The 8,508-nt window shown below is 35.8% G+C and overlaps 1 pseudogene; it reads right to left on the reverse strand.

The window, feature by feature from the left end:
• Window positions 1-1,306: 1,306 nt before the first annotated feature.
• LOC149015183 (pathogenesis-related protein 1 pseudogene) lies at window positions 1,307-1,801 on the reverse strand (annotated as a pseudogene).
• Window positions 1,802-8,508: the final 6,707 nt, after the last annotated feature.

Consider the following 8,508-nt stretch of genomic DNA (forward strand, 5'->3'; position numbering starts at 1 on the left):
GCATAAGCAGATCCAAGAAGGACAACACTGCCAGTGCCGTGAATGGCCCGGCGTCACCCCCGGTGCTGCTGCTGGTTCAGTTGCATCTTCTTCTTCTACCCGTACCATCCTCTAAGTTTAACTACTGTTGTTATCATGTCATCGATTTTCCTCTTTCTAATTCCACTCAGAAAATAAAATAACAAATGTTTTCGCCTTTCAATAAGAAGAAACCTTTTCTTTACCGCTTTGTTCTAATAGATGGTTATGGTTTTGAATGTTTGAATTTGTAATCGTTGTATGAATCAAAGATAATCAAAGTTGTCTTTATTCCTCTCAATTTCTTGTGCATTTATCAAATTTTCAATTGCTGGATTTTACATTTTTTGTTGATCGGATTCACCTGTGCCCTTAGTTAGACTTGTGGATTCCTTCCAGAAAGTTGGTAATGCATACAGATGTGGTCTTTAGTGTTACAGTCATTGGAGCTGCTTCTCGGTGGTGCTAGCATTCCCTATCCTGCAATTTCTTTATGTCTTATTGGGGGTTTTGGGGGCGGTGCGTGAACGGCATAGAAGTTTTTAAGAGAGACATAGAGAGAAAGATGATGGTTGGGGGATTTCCGGCAAGGTGAAGGAAGAAAATGTTTCAATTCCTTCACCCACCTGAATTGTCCCGAAGAAAAGGGCATGGGGGTATTTGAATCATTTTAATACAAAAGGCCTAATTTGGTCATATTTTAAAAAAGACTTTGAACAGACTTTAACCGAGGGGACCATGGCATAATGGGGAGCACTCCCACAAAGAAGTCGAGGGTTCCAATCTTGCTGATGCTTGATGGCATATTTAATATTGCTATTTCCTATATATAAAAATTGCAATTTACCCAAAAAAAAATCCATGATAATGTGGGACCTGTCGCGGTCAAAGCAAGGCAGCAATGTTAATGTATGGCTTGGCAGAGCAGATACAAATTCGGGTAAATTTTCTTAAAATGATACGAAGGATCGAGAAATAACATTCTTATAAGGGTAGCAATTAAAGATCAGCAAAACCAAATGAAAAATAATAGAAAGAAAAAAAAAATCTTAGAATTGATTTAACGATCCAGGTAGTTTCAATTAATTACGTAACCCTTTTGGATTTACAAGTTCTTGTTTCATCCAAAGATTCGTCCTTTGAATGATTGCTTCCCACGTAAGCAAACCATTTACATTAGAGCCTGCACTTAGTATCCAAACTAAATTACTTGGATTTGTCTGTTTTTGATACCAATTAGACCGCTTATATTAGATATTCATAACTAAAAATTACTGGGAGATTCAAGCTAGTAAGGACGCTCGCCTTCATAGTTGCCTGGAGGATCATAGCTGCAGATGACAAAGTACTCCTCATCAGGTTTGTTTTGACACCTCAATCTTGCACAACCAAGATGAACAGATTTACGCCAAACCACCTGAGTGTAGTGAAAGCACCCATACTGATCATTCCCTCTGCAGGAGTTGGACCTATGGTTATACAATGGCTTCTCCGAGACCCACATATTGATAGCGTCTGTGCCGGCACCACCGATGGCTAAGTTCTCTCCATAGGGTCCCTCTGAATGCACAAGCTTGCAATTTCCAACCTTCGTCCTTGCATAGTTGTAAGCATAGGCTGCTACCGTCTTGTTCCATGTCATAGGACCAACTCCCACCGCCGCTCTTACTTTGTTGTGGGCATTAATGTAGTCTCGTGGGTAGCTTTGTGCAAGGGAATGATAGACCAAACCAAGGCACACAAGTGAGAAAAACTTGATTTGAAGCTTGCAGAAACCCATCTTCTTGTGTCTCAGATATTTCTTGAGCAGATGATGGAGGGAATTGAAGTTGGCTTGGGTATATATATATATCTAACAGGTTCACCTTTTCTGTTGCAGGAAGTGATTAGGAGTTATCCAAAAAAACTGGTCTGAACAGTGGGATTCCAATCTTGTATTCTGTCTAACTGAATCAACAACTGTATTTGGCCAAAAAAAAATCAACAACTGTATAAAAGAACGTTTTACAAACCGAAAACTCTCTCCTTCAAATGGCTTTCGATCTTCATATATTAATTAAAAATACAAAATATTATTATTTCCCATTCATGTAATCTTATCTCGTGGGGGTTCAAACTCAAATGAATAAAAGAAAGTTCAATTTGGGTGATTTTTGACATTCATCTCTTCTACCTAATTTCTTTTTGTTAAAGGCTCTCCTTTTCTTACGTTACCCAGAAAAAGAATATCCATTCTTCTTAATTCATGTGAATTGAAGTCTAAGGGCCTATTTGGTTACATGAATCCAGAGATTTCAATAGATTTGAAATCTTTGGATTCAAGAATGCGAGATTTATACTCGTTTGATTGTGAAAATCTCTAGATTTATGAAATCAAGAGATTTGTCTTTTTATACTAAAAACATTAATCTTTAGATTTTTAGAAATGGGGTGAAATCCAAAGATTTCATCTCTACTATAAAAACGCTAAACATTTGTGCATTCACAAAAATCACAGATGAATCTACAAATTTCATTCCACATATTCGATTAACCAAACGTTAATTTCATAAATTATGATCTACAGATTTGAAATCTCTAGATATTTGAAATCTCTAGACTCATGTAACTAAACAGGCCCTAAAGTCACGGATTGGGAAGACTATAAGGGGAATCTAATCTCTGTTCCCCTAATAACGCCATGAAAACTGGCTCTCATGACCTGTGAGAAGCTCAGAAAGCCTCCAATCATGCTTGCAACTTGAAAATGCTGCGACAATACAGGGTTTGCAGGTTTATGATAACATCTCCATTAGAAACGAAAAGAAGTCTATATATGATGACATAAGATATATGTATCTTGAACATCATGCACCAAGACTCTAGAAATATGAACTTACTCTTCCGCCCTATTAAGTCAGAAAGTTTTCTTATGTTTGGCATAGATGAGGTTGAGCAGATGATCCTCAATCCTTCATTGTATGCACCCAAGGATCGTGTCAAATATATATACACGAGTAACATCCTCTACCATGCACCATTATGTGCTGTGCACTGTGTGCATATATACCAAATAAAAAGCTGAGAAAACAAAAGAACTAAAAGGTTATTTCGGACTATGAAGAGTGCATTGTTGTGCACAACAGAAGATTTTTTTTTCTCAATCTGCCAATAGAGACACTATGGCAACCACTCGTTTTCCTTTCTAGACTGCTCCTCCAGCCCCAATTTGGATTGCTGTCTTAGTTTGCCTTCAAGAAAATTGAATGGAAGGAAAACAAATAGCCTTTAGAAAATTACTTAGAAGGCTATACTATTCTATCCATAATATCTACACAAATTTTTATAGTAAATATTTATTTTGCCTCTTAACAGAATCCCAAGTTTCCCCCCCCCCGGTAAATAGACTTTTGATTCAATAGGACGGGAACCACACGAGGAACTCACCACAGGGTCGAGAAACCACGAAGTGGAACATGGCCGGAAGAGTATTCTAGAATTGCATATGAAATATTTTGACCAATGTCATCATGACATCATGGTCATTCACCAAAAATCTCTCTTTCAAATGGGCTTTTAGATTCTCATATCAATTATTAACAATTAAAAATAGGAAACAAAATCCAACTTACTGTTATTGGTTATTCATGTAATCTTGTTTGAGGGAAGAGTGAAAATCGGGTCCAAACCAAAACTCAGCATCATATGAATTGTTTTCTCCAACAACAAGAATAGAATCAATAGTACCATCATGTTGTTCAATTCTTTAAGTCCTAAAATTCTTGACCACAACAGAGAGGTAAGATAGAGAGCATCTCAAACAGAGAAACTTAGATGGAATGAAGTGAAACCCATCTAATTTTGATTGTGTAATAATGAGCATGATATATTCTCCATTTACTGACATGTGATACATAAAGAGATCTTCTCTTACAAAACTGATGTTCTTTGTTAAGAAACGCAGCCAAGTTATCACCATCATTGCTGGTTTTGTACAGGACAAAAGAAGACATACAAACAAATGCATATATATACTGCTACCCCTAGAGGCTAAAGAACTAACAGCCCATACAGATCGCAAGGCATCAAGAGTGAAAACTTAAACTTGCAGGGGTTACAACTTACCTCCTCACTTGCTTATTAAAGAAGTCAAGTGCCACACAACTACATCTTCAAAATTATTGCAGGGACTATATGTAGTAAATAAATCACAATAACAAGCAAAATAAATGTAATTACAAGCACTCACAACATTTCCCATAAATGCACGTTGCCTCGTGCATGAAGGACAAATAATACCCAAGTTTGTCATTCTCGCCTTCTTTAAAGAACTAACCAGTGTTGGGGTGCTGACATTTATATACATTTTTAACTATTAAAACTTTCCTCAAGAGAAACTCTTTGCCTTATCAAGTAGATAGAGTCTTCACTTCTGCAAACTGGTCGCCTCAAAAGAACTGTTGCAGTCCTACAAAATCTTGAAGTCTCCACTTTCTAGTGAAGAATATAAAGAGTAAAATAAAAAGAACCTAGAAGAAGAAAACACAGAGGTAGTTAGCTATAGTCAGGTATATTCGAAAACTTTCTTTTCTCTTTGTTGATAATCCATATTCGATGGGTGACCTACCAACAATGTAAATCAAATCATGAAAGTTTGATGGGTAAACACCTGATGGTAAACAAATGAATTAACTAAACCCAACTTTAAAATCTTACTGGAAGATGGCCACTTGGCATGAAATGGGCTCGACATGCCAATAATGCTAATGGGATTTTAAACCCAAATATCAGAGTATTTGACATGCCAATAATGTTCAAATTTGACAGAAACCATAATGTTCCCTTACAAGTTACAACATGTGTCATTAGTCTAAATCCAAAGTTAATTGGGATGCAATCCACCGTCATAAACAAATCATATCAGGCGCGAACCAAGACTCCTTGGGAACAACTAAATGATCCAAGACTCTAAAATTCTCAAAAGAACTAAGTAATCATTACATCCACTGAAATAACAGGAAAAAACGAAACAGATCAAACCTAAATAACAACATTTCAAATCGTTTTCTTCTGCCTTGGAATCAACTCTAAGATTTCATGCGTATAATAATTCAAACAATCATATACCAAATCTTATATCTTTTAAATACCTTAAAAACCGTCAGAAAATACATTACCACATGGGTAATCGTATAAAACAAATAAAGCATAATCATAAATATGAAACCTTATCTTGTTTCAAATAGCATGAATGATTTCCTTGTCAAAAAGTGGCATAGTTGAAACATACATGACTAACACTTTCTTTAAGGTATTTAAACGCCTCGAATAGTGCACGTGGGTCAAGAATGCATTTTCAACCCCAAGATCAGTCAACCCTTCCATTGCAGACAGTGCACCCCGTAATTGATTGACTAAGGGATACGTAAAGCTACATTCACCAATTTGTTTTCTATGGCACAATTTAAAGAAAATCAATGCTTTTCAAAATGTTTGTGCAAGAATAACAAATCTCTCCCATATTATATAGGAGAGTAAGAGACACCAACGAAGATTGTCTCCAAAGGTTGTATCTCTTCCCTTAATGCATGTTTGTTATCAAAGACACATATTGACCATTTATGTGTCCTTTACGAAAAGACCCAACATTTAGGGAAATTTTTTTTTTGAATTTTCAATAAATTACGAAATTGCAACAATGAGATGTGTTAAAATAGTTCAATACATTTTTCATCTCCAAAGAAAGGAAAAAAGAAATAATTCTATACATAGGAGGCAATAAAGTGTTATTTAGGGAAAGATACCACTTCTTCTTCTTCTTTTTTTTTTCTTTTTTTTTTTTTAAATTAGGGGAAATGATCAAGCACTGAGCTGCACAGTCCGGATGGATTGGATGGTCGAGGGTAATATCTCGCACCTGATTTGCATTTTTTTTAAAAAGATTTTCAACCATATCTACTTGTAACAAAAAAAAAGAAAAAGAAATGAATAATTACTATTGTCTCATTGTACTTTGATTTTATTACTACTTTATCTCTTTACTTTTTAAAATTGCTAATCCAACCTTTAACTTTGTCTACAATTACTAGTGCCCCCTACCGTTAAGCTCCGTTAGTTTACTGATGATGTGCCATCTATATATTTTTTCAAAATTCCAAAAATAACACTGTAATTATCCTTTTACTTATATATTCTTTTGTCAAGTTATAATATTACCCTTAATTAACTTTGGGAAAAAACTAACTTTAAATTCACTTTTCTTTTTTAAAAAGAAATTACCGAATAAAGGAAAGATGTAATTAAATAAAACTTAAAATAGAAACTAAAATATTAAGAAATATAAAATTTAATTCAAAGTTGAGAATTGAAAGTCACCTAATATATGCTAATCATTATACTTGTTACCAAATTTCCTATTAATGGGCAACACTGTAGTGTTTTCCCTGCTTAATGGGCAACACCAGAGTTGAACCCAGTTTTGACTTCATGAAGAGAGTGGTAGGAAATCTTCTTCTTGGGAAAACATTTCTTCAATATTGAAAGTTAAATTCTAACGCATGTTTTTCTTAATAAAGTATTTTTCGTTTTTCTTGTTTTTCTTGTTTTTTCCTAGTATAGAAAAGCTTTTAAAGAGAATTTTGGAGACATGGACAATAGTCTATGGTTAAATGTCAGCGATTGGTCCGCTTAAACAAGGTTAAAAGGGTTGGTCCAAGTGGTAAGCAGCTTGGTCCGCTTAAACAAGGTTAAAAGGGTTAGTCCAAGTGGTAAGCAGCTTGGTCCGCTTAAACAAGGTTAAAAGGGTTAGTCCAAGTGGTAAGCAGCTTGGTCCGCTTAAACAAGGTTCCGGTATCGAAACCTTGTGGATGCAAAAAATCCCCACTAGGAGACTCACCCATCACAGCCAAGTGTGTGACCTGGGTCGAACACCGGATTAGTTAGGGCAAAGCCTTGGAAACCGGGGTTGGCAACCAAAAAACAAAAAACAAAAACGTCAGCGATTGTTTGCCAATAAATGTCAGCGATTTGAGTATACCGTCATGAATAAGAAACTAAGAGCAAAGCCTAAGAGCTATATAAGAGAAGCTACGCTAAAGAAAACTTATTCAACTCTCAAATCAAGAGTTAAAGTTTGTGAAATTTTAGTGCTGAGAAAATGTGTTATGCAATGAAATGCTCTTCATGTGCCAAGACCACCTAGGCTGGATGTGGAAGGCGCGTTGCCTCTGTGTATAAGCAGATCCAAGATGGACAACGCTGCCAGTGCCGTGAATGGCCCGGCATCACCCTCTGCACTGTTGCTGGTTCTGTTGCATCTTCTTCTTCTACCTGTACCATCTTCTGAGTTTTAACTACTGTTGTTATCATGTCATCGGTTTTCCTCTTTCTAACTCCACCCAGAAAATAAAATAACAAGTGTTTTCCCCTTTCAATAAGAAGAATTCTTTTCTTTACTGCTTTGTTCTGATAGATGTGTTATGGTTTTGAATGTTTGTATTTGTAATCGTTGTATGAATCAAAGATAATCAAAGTTGTCTTTATTCCTCTCAATTTCTTGTGCATTTATCAAAATTTCAATTGCTGGATTTTACATTTTTTGTTGATCGGATTCACCTGTGCCCTTTGACTTGTGGTTTCCTTCCAGAAACTTGGTAATGCATACAAATGTGGCCCTCAATGTTGCAGTCATTAGAGCTGCTTCTCGGTGGTGCTAGCATACCCTTTCCTGCAATTTCTTTATTTCTTATTGGGGGTTTTGGGGGCGGCGCATGAAGGCCATAGAAGTTTTTAAGAGATACATAGAGAGAAATGATGGGGGGGGGGGGATTTCCGACAGGGTTAAGGAAGAAAATGTTCCCTTCACCCACCTGAATTGCCCTTGAAGAAAGGGCATGAGGGCATTTGAGTCATTTTAACACACAATGCCTAATTTGGTCGTATTTTAAAAATACTTTGATCAGACTTTGGCCAAGGGGACCATGTCATAATAGGAAACACACCCATGAAGATGTTGAGAGATTGACTTTTTCTGATGGCATATGTAATATCTCTATTTTCTATATATAAAAATTGCTTACTAAAAAAAATAAAAATACATGATAAGTGTGGGACCTGTCCCGGTCAAATCAAGGCAAGGCAATGTATGGTTAGACAGAGCATATTGAAATTCAGGTAAATTTTCTTGAAATGATACCAACGATTGAGAAGTAACATCGTTGTAAGGGTAGCAATTAAAGAGTAGCAAAACCAAATGAAAAATAGAAAGAAAAAAAATCTTAGAGTTGATTTAACGATCGGTAGTTTCAATTAATTATATAACCCTTTTGGATTTACAAGTTCTTGTTAATTAAAGATTCGTCCTTTGAATGATTGCTTCCCACGTAAGCAAACCATTTTACATTAGAGCCTGCACTTGCATCGAAACTAAATTACTTGGATTTGTCTGTTTTTGATACCAACTAGACCGCTTATATTAGATATTCATAACTAAAAATTAATAGAAGAATCAAG

The sequence above is a fragment of the Hakea prostrata genome, chromosome 5 (genome assembly GCF_041222555.1).
Source record: "Hakea prostrata isolate BN-2017 chromosome 5, UWA_Hpros_2, whole genome shotgun sequence".
In the NCBI taxonomy this organism is placed as follows: Eukaryota; Viridiplantae; Streptophyta; class Magnoliopsida; order Proteales; family Proteaceae; genus Hakea; species Hakea prostrata.